The following is a 22,871-nucleotide window of genomic DNA, read 5'->3' on the forward strand; positions in this document are numbered from 1 at the left end:
ACCCCTCCAGCCAGTGCTCCAGAGCGTCCGGGTCAGCCCAGGCCTCAACACACACAGTTGGGAATCAATGTAATCCGGGACCCAGGCACTAGGCCCCTTCTGCTCCGGTTCAAGTCCCTGACCGGAGGTGGTCAGTCGCATCCAGGCTCCTCAGCATGGGGAATCCCAGCACGCCACAGCTCATGCCCCGCACCTGCACCTGAGTCTAATGTTCACCCCCACTGGGCCCGTGGGTACTCACAGTTTGCGCCACAACACCTCAGCCGCCGTCCCACAGCTCCTCCAGGGACCCAGATGACACTCCAGCAGGACCTACTGTCGGCCACCGGGCAGGGAGCACAATCAGTGCGTCAGCGTCGCCCCAAGACTGCAAGCGGGGCCGCCTAGGTCGTTGTCCGGGCCGGCCCCGGGCTCCACCACTCGCGGCCGGGGAGAGCGAAAATCCAGGCCCCGGTCTCTAGGCCTCCGCTTAGGCCACCGCCGCCTCTCTGTGCCCCCACCTCTCGCACAGCCACTTAGGAGGCAGAGGGGTGTAATGAGGTTTCTGACCCCCACTCCTGCGCCGAGCCAGCTGAGCCAGGCGGCACCAGATGCAATCGCCGAAGGTCCGCTCCAGGGACGCCCGTCCCGGTCACCACCAAAATTGAGGCCCCGGCTGCGCACACCGGGACTAGGCCTCGAAGAGCTGCAGCCGTTTTCTCAGCTCCAGGCGGCACAGGAGCTCCGTCTGGCACACCGGAAGGTACCTCACACCTTCCGCCACAAGTCTAGGCCAGTGTACCGTCTTGTGGGTCCGGGAGCCAGGATAGTTGACTCGGATAAATGTTGGGCCGGTGGGAGCTCTAGCAAGCTGCGTCCACCATCTTCGCCCACTAGGCCTTCTACCCCTAATTTTAACTTTTTAAAATAGAGTGCATCTTTGTGTTTGTATTTTTTAAGTTTTGCTTACATTTTTGTGACTTTTTGACTTTGTTTATTTCCCTCTGATTTCTTTGCTTATTTCTTTCTTCTTTACTTTCTCTTCCTTTCCTGTCTTAGTTTATTTGATTGCACCACCCAGTGGCATAGCGGAGGGGCATCTTCCATGCGGGCGGCGCAGCCACCAGCCCAGGTGTGCAGCCTGGGCTTGTAGAGAGGGAGGTGTCAGTACCACCCCCGTCTATGCTAGCAGCAGGCGGCCACTCCCTGTAGGGCATTGGCAGCACAGGGGAATGGTACGCCGGTGTGTGTGGCTCCACAGTGACGTTCGGCGCACCGCCCAGGAGATGAGGCACCACTGGGCAGACATTCTCGACAGGGAGCAGGACCTGCTCAACCTGCTAGGCGCTGAGGTTCCGGGACCAATGAGTATTATTTATTGTTATGTTTGTGTTAAACAATGCTAAAAAAATCTGAATATCATGCTGCTCACACTCAGAGGTAAGCTCTGTGTTTAGTACAGTTTACGCTGGTATATTTTTTATTATTGTGTGAGCCAGTTTCTAGTTTCTGTTAGGCAGGTGCTTCTACCTAATTACATTCATCAGGCGCTCACTTTGGCTGATTAATAAAAAGAGGTCATAGCAGACTGTTTCTTCTGTCAATTTAATGAATCACTGTGTGGTGCATTCTCTTTGTGAGTTTGTTTATGTAGCTCGTACAGTTCCAGGTTATTTATCTAATTGCATTCACAGTGATGATGTGAAGAATGTATGCATCTATGCATTGCAAAAAATGGAGAGTGAGTTGGTTCATCAAGGGTATTGTGAAATGGGAATAGCATAAAATCAAGGATACTTAACTGCAATATGTAGTTTTTGTTAAGGAGATTTGTAATATGGATTTGACGACAGCTGATAGACTGAAGTCGAAAGAAACTAGTAGTACTATAGGTGATCTGTTTTACCTTCTTTGATTTTTGTAAAACTTGTTGTGGATATTATTATCAGAATCACTAATCCATTTTTATTTATCTTCTTTATTTCTTTCATCAGCACCCAAGGGGAAGAAGACAGACGATTCGGAGTGTCTGGGGCAAGCTGGTCAGCCGGCGCCGACCACCAGCGCCACTGTCGAGGGCCATGCAGTTCCCAGTAGGTCCTTTTATGATTGTTGTGGACTTATTAGGGTCGATCAGACCATATAATCTTGGGGTATATTTTGTCTATTGTAATGTTGGTGTTATCTATCATAATTTGTGAAGATTCAGATAGTAGGCCCAAGTAAGAGAAATCACCATGTATGCATTTCTTTTCCTGCGTATACCTAGCTCTAACACAGTTCTGTTTATGAGACAGTGGCCATGGTCATCATGGATCACACCCCCCTTAGCGTAGTGCGCTGTAGACACATTCCTTTATTGTTACAGTACACCACCAGTTTCAAATGACAGTGCAGCAAAACTGGAAAAAAAGTATGAGGTCCCACTTGCATTACATTTGCCACCCAACACCATAGGTTTTTCATTGAGTGTTATTCCATGCCTGGCTTGTCAAAATTTGTAACCCAACCAATCAAAGATACGTTTTACCTGACCTGTAGTACTGCATTGCTGTTGTATTTGGGGTTGCGTATCTAGGATCTAAATTATATGTAATGTTTTATAATCTAGCCATATAGAACATCGGTGATGCCGGCTCCAGTGCTGCTGCAGGAGGAGATGGTAAAGGCTCAGTTCTTGCAGGGGGAGAAGCGGCAGCAGGGACTGGCACTGGTAAGTCACATATTTCTTGCAATTACTATGCTCACTAGCTATTGCCATAGCGTCACTCATTGTTGTCATAAAAAATGACGGCGAGGTGAAACAACAGACCCCCCCTCCCCGGTTTTACCAGCCAAAACGGTGCTTGAGTTATTAAGAACTCTTCTATCTCCTAATGCAGCCATATCTCACAAAATGCACTTTGATGGCTAGAAGGGAGACATGAAAGAAGGTAACTTAAAAGAAAGGAAATTGTATATGAGTGAAAGGGTCGGTGGGCTATTCTTGGAATGTGCCACATTTAATCCTTTGATATCCACATGAAGTGATTCCGGAGCATATATCATGGTTTCCCTTAACAGATTAGTTTACACTTGTTCAGATTTTTCCTTTGTGAATTGAACCGCATGTGAATAAGTCAAAGATGATGATGAAACAATGATCATTGTATTAGCCCCTCTATTATTTATAAATAAAGCTCTGTCCTACCTGTCTAATCCATCTACAACCCTACAGACAGAAAATCAAGTTTCCTTTCTTTGTTTCTTTGTTTCTTGCCCAGCACATAAATTGGTTGGAAAACGTGTTGGCGCGCAATGTCACAAAGTGGAAGTAAGTGCATGATTTGTTTCAAGGTTGGCATGTGGGATACACAGTGACGAATGTGCCCAAAAAAATCTATATAATTCATTTATTTACCTGTAGTGCAGTCTATTACATTCCTTTTCCTCCACATCTACTTATGGCAGACAGGATATTAATTAATATCTGCATTTCATACATATGGTGTGTGACTGACGTGGTATCCTATTTATCATCCATCATCCTCTTTGGGGCCAGGGTAGGAAAAGAAATACATTTGGTGAAGAGCAGGGCCATTGAAATTATATCATTGTCAACTAGAGCTGCAGCCAGTAGCAAACTAGCAAAGGTGCTGGCTAGCAATGAGCATGGCTTTATTATTTTAGCACCACACACAACTTGTACTCCATAATAGTGCATTAAGCTGTACTCACAAATGAGAAGTCGTTTATTTTTCAACTCAAAGCGTCTGACTCTGTTTTTTTTATAGTTACTTGAAAGGCCTTTAGAAGAAAACAATTATCCAATCACTGTTTTTTAATTGTGTGATGTTATTCTCTGCCAGTCTGCCTGTTACTTTTATGCCACACAGTCACTGCTTTTTTTATGTTGGGCAACATGTGTGGTTAAAAGAAAACATAAAAATGTGATTGTCCTAATCATAAACATCACATAGAATACATTACAACAGCTCTCCTAGACTAGCAGTAATGTACTGCTACTGTGCCCCGTTGTTCTTTAAAAAAAATTGTAGCAAAGAGCATTATGTACAATTTGTCTTTTTTGTTTTTCTCAAAATAGCTGATCCTGTTGGTCCAGCCGGACCACCCGACAGGCAGGAGAGAACGGCCCGTTTGCAGTGGCAGAGGCTGGAGCGTAACCAGCAGGCATTCCAGAAGCTGGTGGTCCTGGAAGAGGAGGAGGAGGAGTTTAATGCTCAATGCCTGGGCCCCAGTGCAGCCGGTCACCCTAATCCTCCAGCCTCCCGGCCATCCCAAATTGAGTACCGGCACAAGGCAACTGCTGTCACCCCCCACCAGAATGGCAAAATACCATTGCTGCGCCACATCCTGCAGCAGCTGGACAGTATCGAGGGCCGGCTCACCTCAATGGAGCAGCTCCAGGCCGACATCCATGGGATGGATTTGTTGCTTGTTGGGGCTATGCGGAGAGGATGGGTAGGGAGTTGGACGTGGCACTCTAGAGACTTTGATGAACATTTTGAGTTTTTGTGCTTGGGTCAGTTTTGTTTGGGAGAGTGGTGGGCATGTTGTTTGAGTGGAGAGGGTGGGTTGCTTTGTAAATAAATAAAGTGGGAAATATTTGCCTTCAAGTAGTTTTACGCAGCCTGTTTATGTGCTTGTAACTTAAGACTAGAGATATCGTAGCACTTAGTTATAATTTCCGGGCTTATACTTCTCTAACTGTCCTGACCATTATGGGGAATGCTGCAATGATGAGAATACCTAGGCTAGATTGTGATAAGGGTCTGAACTATCTAGATGAAAAACAGTAGCATTTAACTTATTTCTTACTAAGTTAAATTACATCCATACTAGTTGTCTTACCTGAATAATATATGTGCAGCAATAACAGGGGCGGCATCACAACTTCACAAGCAAGGTCCCACTTCCAGTTCCACCCAAGTGAGCTCCAACTGAATGATTGTTCTGAATGATTGATCGATGATTATCCATTGAAGACAACTAAAGTGAAGTAGAAAGACAGAGAAAGTGGATTATATATACTTATCAAAGATTTCAAAACAATTGACACCACCTGAGTAGTACATGATGATGATGACACAATGAGAATGCCCAATTGTGCTAAAATAGAAAAAATAGCAATGCAAGTAAGTTTTGGCTAATGTGGAGCTAGCAGTATTATTTGTGAAATCCACAAGTTATCAAAAATTTGACTCAACGTCTAGAGTTGAGTCAGTTGACAAGCTTAGGTTAGGCGTTTAGAGTTAGGCAACACAAGGCCTTAATGATGATGATGCTGACGGCTGATGTTCTTCATTCTATATCTAGAGATGTATTGATCATTTTTAATTCAAGGGTTGGTAACAGGCTGGTTTGGGCTACTGCTTTGAAGATTCTACAGTAATTTGGTATTTCTTTCACCACATCTGCCCCACCAACTGAGTGATCCATTAATGGTGTAATTTAAGCCACAGCTCAATTAATCGACAGCTCGTGGGAAGAGGGTTAGGGGTTTGATGAATGGATGGGTAGTCGGAGTTGGGGAACGGTTTGACAAAGTTAAACACTACAACACAAGGCCAACATTCATCTGGGCAATAAGCAGCAGCACATCATTCGCCATCAATCTGTTGTCAGAAGGAAACAAAGAAATGAGTATGATACATGCATTGCAAACAGTTATTCTGCTCCAGAGACTCAATTTACCATATATTCAAATGTTCTGTCCTATAGGTTAGGGAGTGAACCCACCCACCCACTTCTCTTAGTTAATATGACTGTTAAATGAAAAATTATACTTTATTGCAAAATTGGGTGGTGCATCTGCCTTCTCCTTGGGAATGTCCACTCTTTGTGGCCTCTCTGCACTGGTCCGATACGTAAGCAGGAGTGCTTTTGAGCTGAGCTAGCTTTTGCCTTTTGTTCATGAAGGCGACTAGAAGAAGGCCTCCAGATTGTAAAAGAGAAACTGTATTTTAGAGTTGAGGAGAAGGGCAGAAGGAAAGTAAGCTTCATGATGAGTCTTTCAAGGTAAGAAGACTCAGAGGCAAAGCAAAAAAATTAAAACAATAGGGGGGCTCAGAGTTTCATTTCGGCCACAAGTCCAACACACATACACACACACACACGCACACACACAGAGCAGCATCTCATGAACACACCTCTCTCTATTCCAAATAGCTGAGTATTAGGCCTCAGACTCTTGATTTAACTTTGAACTGAAAACTGAAGCCGATACTCCATTACTTCTTGCTTCTTGCTGTTGATGAGGTAGTCCTGTAGCTCCCAGTCCCTCCCTGAGTTCTTCCACGTTACTCCTGTAGTCCTGAGGGCCTACGAGTAACCCCATAACAGACCATGACCATCAGAGATCAACTAAGATGGCTGCCGAGTTGGAGCCTCCAGAGGAGCTCCCGGTTTGGGGATTACCAATTTGGTGGTTATCCTTGTAAAAACCACCTCATTGGCAACCCCCCTGCCTGTCCCTGGACTGGTCTGCGCATCTCTACCGACGCATACCCCTGAAGCTGAATTTAACATCCAACTTACCCGCTGGATCGACTGCTGCTGCTGCTGCTCCATTCTGCACCTATGCTGCCCGGACTCTGGCACTGCTCTGCTGATCTCCTGCTCCGGGGCCAGTCTGCTGCTGGAAGGTATTCACTGCAACAACTCCTTTGTTCTGACGCTATTGGCTCCTCCGATCCCGTACCTGCCTGCTTCCAGAGGATCAAGGTCTCCTGATGCCAGTGGGTGACCCTGTATGCAGGTACCATTTGCAAGGACTCTCCCGTTAGCCAGAGGAGTCAGCAACGAGTCCCTGCCTGCTGCCATCGATCCCCGTCCTTGAGGACCTAACTGGAGCTCGGTGGCGAGCACCTGGATGGTAAAAACTTCTCCTCCACCCCCGAAGGATTGACGTCTCACCTGATACCAGCAGAGGGGCTGTGGTTAACAGCATCATTTGGTTTCCAGTGCCATTTTGTAGCCTCTAACACTGCTACCCTTCTGACCTGCCCAGAGCCCGGCTGCCCGGCAGTGGTTACTGTGCCATTTGATCTCCGGCTCCATTCTTTGCAGCTTCTATCACTACTACACTTCAGTCCTGCCCGGAGTCCGGCTGCCTGATGTGGGCTCGTCTGAGCCAGTGCTTGCCTACATTTGGAGGATTGAGGCCTCCAGGTGCCAGTAGGTGACCCCTGGATGCCAGTGCCACTCACAGTGACTCTCCCTATGACCAGCATCTTTGGCAGTGAGTCGAGCCCTGTGACCTAATGTTCTGCGTTGCCTGGGACTTGCCTGGAGCCCATGGGCCATGGCCTGGCAGCAAGGGCGCTGATGATGTGTCCTTCCCCCTCTGCCTCCTAAGGATCAATGCTTTGCCTAGGGCCAGCAGGGGATCTGTATTTCCTGTTACATTGGATGTTACAATGAATGTTACAGGTAGTGTCTTGTCTCTGGCACTGACTGCAACTCATCACTTTAGACCTGCCCAAAGTTCTGGCAACTTGTTCTGGTGAGTTCTTCCCCCCGCTCACTACCCAATCTGATTCTTGGGAACCGTGGCCTGGCAGCTCTCGGCGGGGTCCCTTGGAGTGACTGCTGATCTGCCATGGTGCGGGGCCTCGACACCCAGGCTTCTGAGTGCCCAGTTTATGCTGGTCCCCACTATCCTGGCCCAAACCCGGAGCCTGAGGCGTTGGAGCCTGTCCCGGCTTTCGCCCCCATGGACGCCCACTTGACTTAGCCCGCTGCAGCCTCACCCCTGCGGCCTATTGCATCAGTGCTGTCCATTCAGCCGGTGGGGGGGGTCCTGAGACCTGCTGCAGCCTCGCCCATGCAGACACCTACCCCTGCAATGGACTCCTACAAGAGCGTCCTCCTGCTTGCTGGTGGGGCAGCTCGGAGATCTGCTGTACTATCTGCGTGCCTTTTGCAAACGGGGTGACGCCTACACTGCTTGGCCCATTGCTGCCTCACCCCCACAACCTCATGCCTCCTTTTCTAGCTTAGGCCCAGGGCCCTGCGGTGCCAAGCGTGTGCCTCTTCTCCTCTGAGACGACCTCCACTCAACTGGGTTCGCCTCGCTCTGGGTCGGTCGCGGCTAAGCATGGGCGAATTTTGCGAATTCGGGATCCGCGAATTTGCGGATTTGCGAATTCGCCATCCGCAAAATTCGCGAATTTGTGCTAATTTGCGGATTTTTGTTTTTTTGCATGTTCGCGGGTTTTTTTGCGTGTTCGCTGGGTTTTTTGCGTGTTCGCGAGCCGCTTGCATGGCGAAGTTACCCATGCAGTCGTTTATGGGAGAGGGAGAGAGAGATAGATAGATAGATAGATAGATAGATAGATAGATAGATAGATAGATAGATAGAGAGAAAGAGAGGGAAAGAGAGAGGGAGAGAGAGAACGAGAGAAAGAAAGAGAGGCCGGATCTCTGAAGGGCCAGATTTCTGAGTTGCCCCTACAGAACATACAGCTTTTTATTTTTAGCAAAATGCATATGAAAATTGTGCTGTAAAGGTCTCTTTTAGTTTAACCCCTCCTGACAACTCAAAATGGGTGTATTTGCCATCCTCTCCCTTCTTCCTGTTTTTTATATCTGTAAGTCCTTCCTGATGAGGTTTAATTCCTTGTACAGGTGCCTCGTTGCCTACTTGTAACTATTCTCTGACCCTGCTTCAAGGGTCAGAGCAGGGTCAGAGAATAGTTGCAAGTAGGCAACGAGGCGCCAGGAAGCAATTAGCAGCAGGTGTCCAAGTTGAAGTTAATTTGTTTGTAACCCTTTTGTAAAAGGTTACAAAGAAATTAGGTTCAAATTTTGCACCTGCTGCTGTAACCCTTGCTTGGCTGAAAATTCGTCCCCGCTGATTCGCGGATTTTACCACGATTTCACGAGATTCGTGGATCGTGACATCGCGGAAAATCCGCAAATTCGCCCGCGAAACGGATTTTACGCCCACCCTTAGTCGCGGCCCTGGTAAGCCCTATGTTAGCCTCGTCTGGCATCTCTGTTCTGCCACCTCAGCCCATCTCAAGTGTGGCATCGGCCTCATCTGCATTGCTTGGGCAGACCTGTGTTCTCATGGTGACGGCTAGCGGCATCCAATTAGCTTGACCCTTGTACTTTGTAATGTTCCTGGATGTGGAGACTTGCCTATTTGTTAGTCCAGTGACCTAATGAGATTTTCTCCCCTACTTACCTATAACGGAGCCATCATGAGGGTGGTCATCCTCCCCAAAGACATCCTACTCTAATAAATTCAATCCAGGCACTTGACCTTTTGCCTGCTCCCTGTCTTTCAGGACGCCCTGCTAGGCTGCGGACTTCCTGTTTAGGCCCCGGAGCGTTTTCCTCGCTGCTAGAGCCCGGCACTTCTGCGGACCTCCTTGGTGGTACCCCTGAGTAGGGTTTAGCACTGCTAGAACCACACCTAAACCTCCCTCAGCTCCCTCCTAACCCTAAAGTTTCCCACTCTCACCAGCATGGCACGGCCCTACCTGACCTTAACTGGCGACAACTCTTACAGCATTGTCTATCCTCCTAATCTCTCCAAAACTGCCCCTAAATCCTTCAAACACTCCATCCTGAAAAGTCATCCCGAGACCCTGATCTTTGACCTACAATTCAGCGCGAACAAGGAGATCTTCTACTCCAGAAAAACATCTCTATGGCACAAAGCCATTTCGAACCTCAATAACGTACACGGAACCAGGAAGATTCTGTACAGCAATAAGCTCACAATCACCCCGTCCTCAAACCTGGGAGCTGACCTTACCATCACTTTATACAAAAACGGCATCGTCCTGATCCAAGCTCCACCCAATGACCTCAATAAATATGGGGTCTTCTACACCCTCCTCAAAAAATATGTGCATGACCCTCAACCATCCACGCTCCCCCCAAACATCCCTCGACCAATCCACCAAGGGTGCCTAGCCACTCACAAACCTCCCCTCCAAGAGCTCACAACACAGGTCGACCTAGTCCCACTACCATGCTACCAGCGTATGCCAACAAAATCATGCCCAAACCAATGACTTCCTGCCTGCAAGCTCTTTCCTTCTTATATGGTTATTGAACCTCCTTCAAGGGCTCATGACACTGGTCGACCTAGCGCCTCCACCCCGCTACCAGCACATACCAACAGAATTGTCCCCAAACCTTTGACCTCCTGCTTACAAACTCTTCCCTCCTATATGGATATTGAAACTCCTCCAAGGGTTCACGACACTGGTCGACTTAGCACCACTACCTTGCTACCAGCGCATGCCATCAGAACCTTTCCCAAACTATCAGCCTCCTGCCCACAAGAGCATCCTTCTTACAGGGATATTGTAACTCTCCACTACAGAGCAACCGAACAAACTCAGAGCATCCATAACTCCATTCTAGAAGTAAAGAACCTCCTTTACCTCACCGAACTCCCTTTCTCGAATCTCAAGCTCCCACAAAACTCTACTCCTCCTTCCACTGAGCGCCTCCTTCACCCGTTACCGCTATCCCTGAGACGCCTGGGCCCTTGCAATCAGCCTTAACGCCTCTTGGAAGAGGAAATTCTGGCCCTCCTCCTTACCTACAAATCTGCCCCTGCAACTCCTAGTCCACTAGACCTCCCAGAGGAAGAAGATCCAGACCTCTTCATTAGCTACAAATCCGCCCTGGTAACCCAATGCCTTTTAGATGTGAGTGACGAACACCCCATCCGCACGGTTGCAATCAACCCCAACAGATCAGCTACCTTCCGTAACAGAGGAGTTGTTAATAGCAACCTAGGGCTGGTACCCATCTCTGCCCCAACTCACGACACTCACTCCGACCCCCCACTATCCGGCCTCCCAATTAACTGCCGATCAGCAGCAAAGCATGCCACTGATGTCGCCAATCTCATCCTGAGCCAAAAATCTGACTTAGCGATCTTAACAGAAACTTGACTCAATGAATCCTCATCGCCCTGCCTAGACCTCTTAGTCCCTCCCAATTATAACATTGTAAAGCTGGACAGGCAGTCTAAAACAAAGGGGGAGGCATTGCCTGCATCTACCACTCTAACCTCCTCGTTACTTAACTTCTGGCAGATCCCACAAACTCCTGAGAATACCTTGCACTTTCCATATGCAGCAACACCACCCAACTGTGCAGACTGCACATCTTTTACCATCCCAGGCATGATTGACACTTTCACTGACCACCTCATGTAAATCATTGTAGCCAAGGTTGCCCCAAAATCTTAAGACATTTTGCTTGGCGACTTCAACCTGCACTGGAACAACCCCAAGGATCCTCATGTCAATGCCAGTAGAGACTTCCTGGTCGACCAAGCCCTTAGCCAAGCCTGCACACTCCCAACTCACTCAAAAGGTACCATTCTAGATTGGATCATCGCTAATTAGTTAGCAGCCAAGCTTACGTCTATAGACCCATGCGATTGGTCCGACCACTGCTCTATCATCTTCCTTCTGCCTGGCACCCACAAGACAAGGGCACCACAACCTGTGATTCCCAAACGTTGGGTTAGAGACATCAAGCACCTTGATCACGGGAAACTGGCTGCTCGCTGCGAGACTGACTGCCCCTTCCTCATATCACTACAGTCAACAACCTCACTGAACATTATTACACAACTATTTCTAACATTCTTGATGATCTTGCTCCGCTAAAACTAAAAAGGAAAGTCACCAACTCAAAAAAAGTATTCTTTAGAACAGAACTGAAGAACGCCAGGAACGGACCTCGCAAGCTATTCAAAATATTCAAACACCAATCTAACAAACTGGCAAAAACCTAAAAAAAAAAACTAAATCTCTAATATCATGCGAGGAATTTTACTCCTTCTCTGACAAAATCACTGCCTTTGGAAACAAACTTAGATCCGCTAGTTACTCCCATCCACCTCTGCCTCATCTCACCGCACTGCCCCTCCAGACATTACCCAAAAACCAAGCGCAATGGTCAAACTTCACAGTTTATCACAAACATTCTGTCTCAAACATTCTATCCTCCTTAAACTCAAACAACCACTTTAATGACCCTCTCCCCTCTAACTGCTTAGCCTCTGCCTCTCAGGATATCATCCCTACTTGGACTGCAATAATCAACGCCTGCCTCCGACAGGAATCAATACCTGACTATCTAAAAGCCGGCCAAGTCATCGCCATCTTAAAAAAACCTATGCTAGATCTTGCCTTCCCTGACAACTATAGGCCTACAGCCAATATCCCACTTCTAGCTTAAGTTCTGGAGAAATGTGGGCAACAGCAGTTGAGCCAACACATCACCAACTTCCACCTACTAGACGACTTCCAATACGGATTCAGACCTGGACACAGCACTGAAACCACCCTCCTCCACATCGTGGATGATGCCCACCAAGCCTGTCTCCTAATCGTCCTAGATCTATCCTTGGCTTTCAATACAGTAAATCACGAAAAATTCCTTGAACGGCTCAAAATCAGCATGGGATTGGAATGCCCCGCTCTTGACTGGTTTAGGTCCTTCCTCCAGAACTGCTCTCAGAGTTTCCTAATCAATGGTAACTTGTCTGTTCCCTCTCCCATCACGATTGGAGTACCCCAAGGATCAACCCAGTCCCCTACCCTATTCAATCTTTACCTTGAACTGCTCGCAGAATTGCTATGCACCGCTAATATCTCCTACCACATGTATGCCAACGACACCCAGATCTACATCAAAATCTCTTCTCTTGAGGACATTCTTTGCCGAATGAGGCCTTGAAGCTGACTGTCCATTGGCTCACCTCTAACCAGCTCAAACTTAATGCAAAAAAAGAATTTCTTCTAATCTCCCCACCCAAAGCATACCCTGACATTCAGGAATGGATCAAGGTGATCACAGTGTTAAACTGCCCACCAACCATAGTGGACTCTGCTAAATCCTTTGGAATAACCCTAGACTGCAGCTTGAATATGCATGGCCACACCAACTTGATGGCTAAAACTGTCAGATTTCACCTGAGCTACCTAAGAAACCTTAAACCTTTTCTTGACACTCCCGACCTAAAAATGGCAATCCAAGCACTAGTCATCTTCAGACTGGAATATGGATGCTCTACCCATTCAGGTCTACCCAAGATCTCCCTGGCCCCATTCAAAGCCTGCCTCAAAGCTGCCGCCAGACTCCTAACAGGTTCAAAGAAATTCAACCACATCTCTCCAGACCTTTAAGCTCTAAACTTGCTTCCTCTCAAGGCCAGATTCCAACTTAAGCCAGACTGCATCACTCACAAGGCTCTATATGCTAATTCCCCTTCATTTCTCGCTCAGAAACTCGTGGTTTCCGGAGGAGTCACAGACTTCTGGTCCGCCAGAGACCTCTTGCTAGAAGCAGCACGCTTGCAAAAAAAAAAAAAAAAAGTACAATCGGGCCTTCATGGGTCTGCACCAAGAATATGGAACTCACACCCGCCCGCCATTGGAAGAATTCCATCTCTGGCACACTTTAAAAAGGATGCCAAAACCTTCCTAATGGGCAAATTCCTCTCCTAACTCTTGCATTACAATCTTCTCAGCGCCTTTGCTCTACCTTCTAATGCGGCCTCACCCTGCTTTTTCAGGATGTTATCCACCCGGCATCTTTGGGCATCCCACCCTGGGATTTGAGACCGCTTGTTTCTTGCAAAATGTATCTAACTGTTTTTATCCCAAATGTATCCAGCCCTCCTAAATCTTCTCTATAACACTTCTCAATCCTGTAAAGCGCTCTGATACCCTTACGGGTCTAGTTCGTGCTCTATAAAACACAAAAATAAATAAATAAATAAATCATGAATCCTGAGGACCCAAGTAAGATAGATGTGGGTTGCAGTGCACTGCTGTTGACAAAAAGTAGAGAATCAAACAGAATTGCAGTATTTTGCATAGGTTTTTGCTTGATAACTAAAGTGACTGCTCTGGTATCTGAAGAACCAGAAAAAAAGGAGAACACCGGGAAAATAAAATAGGCACCCATCACTCAAGCCCCAAGCAATGCAAATCAATAATCATCTCAAGAAATTTCTCATATTACAATTCAACACACACCCTCCCTTAGTGTCTGCCACAACATGACTCATCAATAAACTTAAATCATCACTCATACAATCAGTCACTCACCATTTCAATAGTTGAAGTTACCTCATCCCATCCAAGGCAAGCACGGGTAGTTCAGGCATTGGGTATTCAATCATCTTTGATGCAGGTAACACATTGGAATTTGGTATTGGCAGGCAGTCCTGTAAATAGTAAATGTTTTTATGGGACAGCCGCTCTAGTATTAAGTGATACAAAAAAGGGATAGGCATTAGGCTATAGGTATGCGAGGGGGCAGGCATTGTCCCCAATGTCATGAATTGTATAGGCTTTTCCAATGCACACTGGTCCAACTGCAATCTGGCAATATATATGTGACTCATAAATAAAATGTGGGGCAGCATAAATCTGACACAAAAATAATATTGTTACTCTAGCCAATTATTTTTACTTTTTTGTAAAGAAAAACTAATTTCAACTAAAAACTTCTAAAGGTTTAATGGGGGCACTGGCATACTTAGTCCGGGAAGTAGTTTGTCCTAAACTCAGGTGGTTCACCCAGAAGTTGGTCAGCTAACACATTTGATTCAATTTCAGACCAATCACCCTCTTCATCCTCCTGTGATTCTGTTTCAGGAACAGTGTAATTGTGTGGTATAAAATGTTGGTCCATTTTGATCAAATTCCATGTCTCCACATTTTGAGGCAAGAGACTGGTCCTTCTCACTGTGACGACCATACTAGCTGCACTGAACACACATTCAGCAGACACACTGGTGACTGGACAAGCCAGATACTTCATCGCCAGGCAGCTGAGCTCTGACCTTTGGCACATCTTCCCATAGCAATACATCAACGGATTTTGATCCGCATAGACCTCTTTTGGATCATCCAGATCCTTCTGGAACATCCTGTGGATGGTCATTTGTGCTGCCACTTGCTCTTCCTGTTTGACCATCGCCTCTGCACTGGACTTGAGCCCTGCCAATTGAAACCAAGACATTGCAGAGGTTGGGTCCAGTCCGTCCTTTGTTGTTTTGCTGGTGTTGTGGTTGATGTTGTTGGAAACTGGAAGACAAGATTGCCTTCTCTGGAAGTTGAAGGCGGAACTCCAAATTGCGAGGTGGGACTCGAAGTTTCAGCCATTCTTCTTCCAGGTCTCCGGCTTGCTCTACAATCCACCTCTTTTATTTTGAAACATCCCATTCAGAAAAAGGAATGAAAGACAGCTAAATTTGTTTGTACCGTAGATCAAGTATTATGGCACATATGTACGGTTTTGAATTGATGATGTAATGTTGCAGCCTTATATTAATAGCCAAGCACAGGACTGAGCTCCCAACCAAGGCATCTGCTTCTTTGTTTTCATTCACATCTATAGGGGCAAACCTTTCAGATGCCTTCTTTACCTGGTCCTATAGGAGATGCAGCAATGGGATAGCTTGGCCCATCGTACTGTCCTTCTTGCTAACTTCCCATGTGAAAACCTCAAAAGGGAGTAGCGTCTGTGCCAGTCATTTGACTAGGCCCCCTTTGTCTGCATCCATGGTCATTGCTTTACTAACTGCATCCCCTCCTCTTTGAATGACATAGTCATTGATCTGTTTTTACTTCTCAAACAGACGTAGCAGCATTTAAAAGGTGGAGTTCCAATGTGTTGGCACCTCTTGTATCAAAGCTTTTACTGATTCTCTATTATTATGCTGATTAATCCGCAGCTGTTTCAGGGCTTTAAAAGAATGGCTGAAATGGGTGCAGATTCTTCTGCAGGTGGTCAGTATGTTGCTGATACCTGTTTAGGTCTCGCCTAGCTATCGCGTAAGCGATGCTTAGCGATAATTTAGTAAGGGACTTTTGAAAATGCTTCCAAGGCTGCAGGCGGATCTGGTACAGTGCATGTGCGCCGGGCACGCACACCATTTGTCAGCCCACTTTTGCGGCCACTTTGATGTTCTCAGTGAGCCGCGCGGCCACTGAGAACATCAAAGCAGCCACGAAAGTGATTCAAGCATGTGTGCCGGGCGCGCGATCTACCAATAAGCTGCACCTCATTTACAACCAAAAATCTAAAAACTCCACTGCAAATTAACAAGCCCAAATCCTTTGCATACCACAAATTACACACTTACTCGTTATTGTTTAAAATACTTACTGTTTATTGCACTGTTTCATTAATAGTCCTCTAAAGCTCTCACCTTCTCGCAACACACAAATAATATATGCATACATACAAACACACCGTTGTACACGCATATGACGTCCTCACACATATAGCGTCCTCAACAAAACTTTACAGATAAAAAAAATGCACACGTACAGCTACCAGACTATTAACACATATATTCCTTACTCGCTCACACGCGTTCTGTCATTCACACACACAATCCTCCTTCACGGCCACACTACTTTTACAAACATCTTTTCAGATATTACCTTTTCCCGCTCCATACACCAACCATTTTTTTACATGCACAAACTATCTCCAACAGCCCACATACACCCCCTCACTAACAACAATAACTTGCCAAACTCTTAACCACCCTTCTAATCAACCAACAAGCTCTTCCTGCTTATCCTTTACTTCCTTATCCCTACTCATTTACCTAAATGCTTCCCCATTTTCCCAAACTCGCTCTTACATGTACCCTTTATTCTTATCCCTACTACCACATTTACTTGCACAGTAGTTCTCCTTACCCACAAAGTTTTTTACAAAGTTCCTTTCTCGCAAGTCACCTCTTACCACTGCGTACAAATGAACATTTTTTTCAACTCTTAAAACACCTTACAACTGTAGCTTACCCGCAAAATCGACCGTAATATTATCTACAAATAGCCTCCAACACACCAACCACACTTGCTCTCCATTGTCCACATCTAACGGCCCGCTTACAAACAACAACACAACAAACTCTGTAATGAGCCCTTCAATTTCTTACTAGGCTCTTCTTGCTTGCACCTCTCTCATGCCCCTCACCCTTCATAAAGCTTACACTACTTTGTCATCTTCCTACACTATAACTGTATCTCTTAAACACTACATACGCTTTAACCATTCTCATCCTACATACTCCTAACCACCTCTACCAACAATACACTACGTGCCATCAGCCACTTTTTTTTTAGAACACTCTTTATAAGCGTACCGTACAACAATTAAGTTAAAATAAGCACTGCACATGCTCTCTTCTTATTATTTACTATCCTTTACAATTAATTGCTAAATTTAGCCACAGTAGATAAAATAACTACCTTCAGACTTTACAAACGTTCACATTGCTAACACAGTCCAAGCCATTGCTATAACCAACACCGTATACTTTAACACAGAGTTTTACCGCATTTGCATTCGCCAACAAAAAACTACATTGCAATTAACACAAGTACAAAGCTTTTGCATGCTACAAGCCACATACTTACTCATTATAGTTTACAAATACTTACTGTTTATTCTACTATTGAATACTAGTCGCCCGAAGCTGCTCGGTTCCCCGCAACACGCGCATAATGTCTCCATGCGTACAAACACGGCGTTGTGCACACGTACGGCTTCATCAGCAAAACTCCCAAAAACAGAAAATGTGCACGCATACGGCTGGCAGCGTAATAGCACGCCTGTTTCTATTTCCCTAGCACACACACAACACCGTTGATACAAATTTAACCCCTTCTGTGCTCATGACAAGCTGAGCTCGTCATGAGGCACGGTGCTCGTTTGCTGATGACGAGCTGAGCTCGTCATGACCACACCCATTTCTATTATGGTCCAGCACAGCAGGGGAATATCTTAAGCAGCCAAGATGATAAGGACAACAAGCATTGGCATTGCCAATAGGTCTCGCTTTTGGGACCTTATAAGTATTTAGTTATGCAGCACAATATCCTTGGTGCAACAACATCAGCTGTTGCATGGCTAAACCTTGTACCTTATAAGTGTTTAGCCATGCAACAGCTGATGTTGTTGCACCAAGGATGTTGTGCTGCATAACTAAATACTTATAAGGTCCCAAAAGCAAGACCTATTGGCTATGCCAATGCTTGGTGAGGATGTCTTGCACCACCAGTTTGAAGCAATGGGCCGAACACAGGGCCCTGACATGGCCTCCATGGGACATGGCCTTGACTATGTTACTGCCATTGTCTGTGGCAACAGCTTCAGGTCTAAGACCTCTGAGTTGCAGCCATTCATACACCTTGCTGTTAAATTCCACCAAGATGTTTACAGCTGTATGGAATTCTCCATTGCAAACATGGCCACCGTTGCATGCCGCCGAATGCTCTTAAAACTTGCTTCAGGGCCAAGACCTGAAGATATTTTTTGTTTTACCCCTGTAAAAGAGATCCAGTAGGCAGTGATGCACATGTAATCAGTCGCATTACAAATGTCTCAGGTGGAGGGTGTGAAAGATACTTTGCTGCAGAGCTTGTCTAACTGACTGTAGCATATCGTAATACAGCGCTGGAACAGCCACTCTGGCAAAAAAGGTCCTAATTGGTACCTTATATTTTGAGAAGATGGCTGCCACAAATTCTAAGAATCCCACTCCTTCCACAAAAGAAAATGGGAGGAGGTCCAGCGCTAACATTTTTGACAGCTTTCCATTGTACAAACCTGCGGTAGGGTGATTTTGCTCATGGGGTCCCTCCTGCCTAAACATGCCCGTAATAGTAGCCTGGATTTTCTTCTTTCCTTGGAGGCACTGACACAGGCATCTTTTGATAATTAGATGCTAGTGGTAAACTCAATGTGCGTGGTGGTGGTGGGTCAGTCACCCTATGCTGCGGTGTCTCCATCATCCCACTCTGAGTCTTCTTGTGCAACTGTGATGTCGCTGAGGTGGGTGAATCTAATGTCACACTGCTGGGGACAGGGCTGTTTGTTTGAAGATGTCACCCTCTTCTTCCTCATCATCAACAGCTTACCCATGATTGAACTTGTAGCTGATGTTCCCCTGCTCCCCCCACCACCACAACCACGTTCATCTTTTTTTTAAAGACGCACACTAAGTCAATTGATCATTTTTGCCATTTTTTAAATTCAAATTAAAGGAATTTTGTGTTTCTCTCTTGTAAGTGTCTTCTTTTTTTCAAAGGCACAGCAGTGGGACTGCCAAAGCACAGCCAGTCAGAGTAAAACTAAGTGCCCGATTCTGATGTGGTTTGGAAAGCTTCCCGAACTAGGGCCTGATTACGATGAGGTTAGGAAGGCCTACTAATGGCATTTGCTCCTTCCGAATCAGATCGGGAACGTGTCTTCCCAACCAAGGGCCAGATTACGATGCGGTGAAGAACATAGGCTCCCATAGAAGTCAATGGGAGTCCAACCAAATCATATTTGGATGAATCCGGATGCATCATACGCTCCTGATCCAAGTTGGTCGGAAACCATTTCCAAACTAATTCAATCCGAAAGCTTCCCAAACCGCATCAGAATCGGGCCCTAAGTCGTACTCTGGCGGGCGCTCTTTATTAGCTTCGGAAGTCATGAAGCCTTACAGTAGAAAGAAAAAGGGACAATTTTCATCATTGCACTTAATGTAAAAGCACGAGAAACAACTTTCCACGTTCTTTTTTTAAATGTTAATTATTACAATAAAATCATATTTTATTTTTAATATATGTTTTGTATTCATTTCTATTTTATAAATCATTTGTCTATTTTTAAACTGTTTCCACATAAAATGTAAAAAAGAAACATGGTCTTTTTCTTTGTCTCCTAATGCCTACTGTAATGCAAAGTTTCTTACATTATAATTATTTATACAATTAAAAAATTGGTTTCTAATAAATATTCTCACTAAAATTATATTGATATTTTCTTTTATTATTGTTTCTTTGTTAAACAATACATATAAGTATAATAATCCTTAGGTATTACAATTAATACCCGAGTATTAATACACTTCCCCACCAATTACCGCTATATACCTTACATCCTGTCCCTAAAGGTAAGTCTTGGAAGCGTTTAATTTTTTTAATGTGTTTAATGATAATATTTATTATAAAATATATTTTAATGTCACTTAATCAATACACAGTTATTTACATTAATACATGGGTATTAATACATTTCCCATACCCCTTGTGCCCCATCCCTGATGGTAAGTCTTGGAGTTGTTTTAAATTATTTAAATCAATTGTGAAATTAAATTTAGGTGTGTTTTAATGTCTATTAATTAATAATAATTAATAACCAGGCATTAAAATGAATACCCAGGTATTTTAACACTCCCCCGCCCATCACTCTTATATCTCTTTCATCTTGTCTCTAAAGGGGAGTGTTGCAGGTGTTCATTTTATTAACGTTTAACGATAAAACTAAAATTAAATATATTTTAGTTTTTATTAAATAATGCCCAGGTATTAAAACTAATACCTGTGCATCAATACACCACCCCACTCATTACCCCTACATCCCTTACACATCATCCCTAAAGGTGAATGTAGTAGTTGCTAAAAATATTATTTCATTTTAATAGTACTGTTGAAGTAATAAATAAACATAGGTATTACAATTAATTATTGGGTATTAATACACTTCCCCATCTAGCACCCCATTATCACTTGATTTACATCCATAAAGGTGAGCATTGCCTTTGTGTAAAAAAAATATTTCATTCATACAATATTATTACATTTAAATTGATTTGAATGTGTATGAATTAATTACATCTCAGCTATTAAAAATAATACCTGGGTAATATTACCCCACTCATTACGCCTAAACCTCTTGCATTTTAGTCCAAAAAGTATGTGTAGTGCTAGGCCTAAAATTATTAACAGACTGAAAAATAATATTACTTATATTTATAAATTAATACCTATAAATTATTACTCATGTATGGAAATGCCTGAGTATAAAACACTTCCCCATCTAAAACCCCTATAATCTTCACAACCTGTCCCAAAAGGCAGGTGTTACTGTGATTATAATAAGCATGTTTATATTTTGATAAAACAAATATTTAATATTAATAACTTTAAACAAATGATTTATATTTTTCCAATGTCAGACACCATATACTTACCAATCTATTTACATAAATACTTACATAAAAATGCATTGTAAAGGCATGCAGGGCAATTGTCCAAACCTAAAATGCATGGTAAAGGCAAACATGGTAAAGTCATTCGTGGTAATGGGATATGCGTTGTAAAAGCAATGTCTGTAAAGAATTTCCCATGGTAAGGGCTTCATGGTAAAATCATTGCGTGCTTTAGGCTTTGTGCTAATGGTTGTTTCCTGCTCCATAATTATAAAGAGAATTTGTTGACAGGGAGGAGTCCGTGCGAGGAGCTGCTGGCCTCCCCACTTTTTGAATTAATGGACAATATGACCTTGATATATACACCTTGCCAGACTCACACAATGAACATATTTGGCAGCCATACTGAAATGGGCATTGTGGTATTTTAGAAGAGGCAAGTGGCACTTTGTTCTGCCCAGCTTCACCCAGTGAGCTTGTGGGCTGAATGGGACAATTATTTGTATTGAAGTCCGGCCACAATATTTTTCACGAAGAATTATTTTACACATGTCACTAATATGAATGTTATTGTCAATGTCTGCTATTTTCCATAGGCTGGTCGAAAACATGGCGGATAGTCCATTGAGCCAATGTCTCCTTGAAAGATACTTTCTGTATGTTGTGTGTTGTGTCTGCTTGGGTTTTTGTGCGTGTTGTGTTGTGGCATGAGGTTAGCCAGGTAAAAGTGTTTTTAGTCTAACTGTGTCTGTAGTCAGAACAAAATTCAGTACATAATGAGGCCTAGAAATCAATACACTTGATTTGTGTTTTTACATAGCAGAAAAGGTTTAGAGAAACTGGAGAAACAAAGAATACTTTTGCCTGCTGACCTGGGCATGAGGAAAAGGTTGGTACTGGTTATATTAGTAGATGGAGAAAAACTAAAGAGGGGAAGAAAGCAGCTATAAAAGCTGAGATTGAGCACCAGAAAATAGAAAGGAGAGGGAAAAAGTGTGCAAAGGAGGAGGTCTGGTTTAAAGATGAGAGGCTAGGGCATACCTTGCTTTTAGAAATGAATTTCAAACTATAATAGTTTTAATTTATTGTTAAAGAATATTGAAATGTACGGGGGTAGCACTGAAATAAACTCAAATCCCCTAAGTACTCAAAATTGCAATCCAATGTTGGAGATGGATAGTAAAACAGGCAGGACAGAATGCACCTTGCGTACCTGGGCTGCCCCTGGTAGGGCTGCTGACAGTAAAAGGGGGATTCCTTACAGCAGTGAGGATGGAGGAATGAGCTGCAGCTGTAATGCACACCTTAGGGAGCTGCTATATAAATGATTCATTCTGAAGCTTAGAATCAGTGCCGGAGGCGGAGGCCCAGCTGCAATCCCAGTTCCTGGTATATGGGCATTAATGAGGGTGTCAAGGTAAATGTGTGGTGACACCCCAGTGGAATCAAAAACACATAGGACTTGAGAGCTTCAAGACAGCCCTCAACCTCTACCACAGACAGTTGAGCGAACTGAAGAAAAAGGCTTTAGCATCACTTATTGAATTAGCTCCAAAAACTGCAAAGAACTCTTCAACATCGTTAAAGAATTCTCCAATGGCTCAGCCGCCCCCTCACAGGAACTCAGCGAGAAACTTGCAAACTTCTTACATGATAAGATAGCCAAAATCTACAGAAACTTCAAATCCCACCTCAATGCCACTGACTTCTTCAAGCAACACAGCGACCCTGCTACCATCACAGATTCCCAACTAACCAAATGAAGCTAGATGTCCCCAGGATACCGCCTCCATCATGAACTCAGTCCACCCAGGGTACCCAACCAACCCATGGTCTCACCACTTCTTCAACCTAGGCGAAGTCAGAATCAGCCACATATTCACCACCTTGT

This window comes from Lissotriton vulgaris, chromosome 2_1 (assembly GCF_964263255.1).
Source record: "Lissotriton vulgaris chromosome 2_1, aLisVul1.2, whole genome shotgun sequence".
Taxonomy (NCBI): domain Eukaryota; kingdom Metazoa; phylum Chordata; class Amphibia; order Caudata; family Salamandridae; genus Lissotriton; species Lissotriton vulgaris.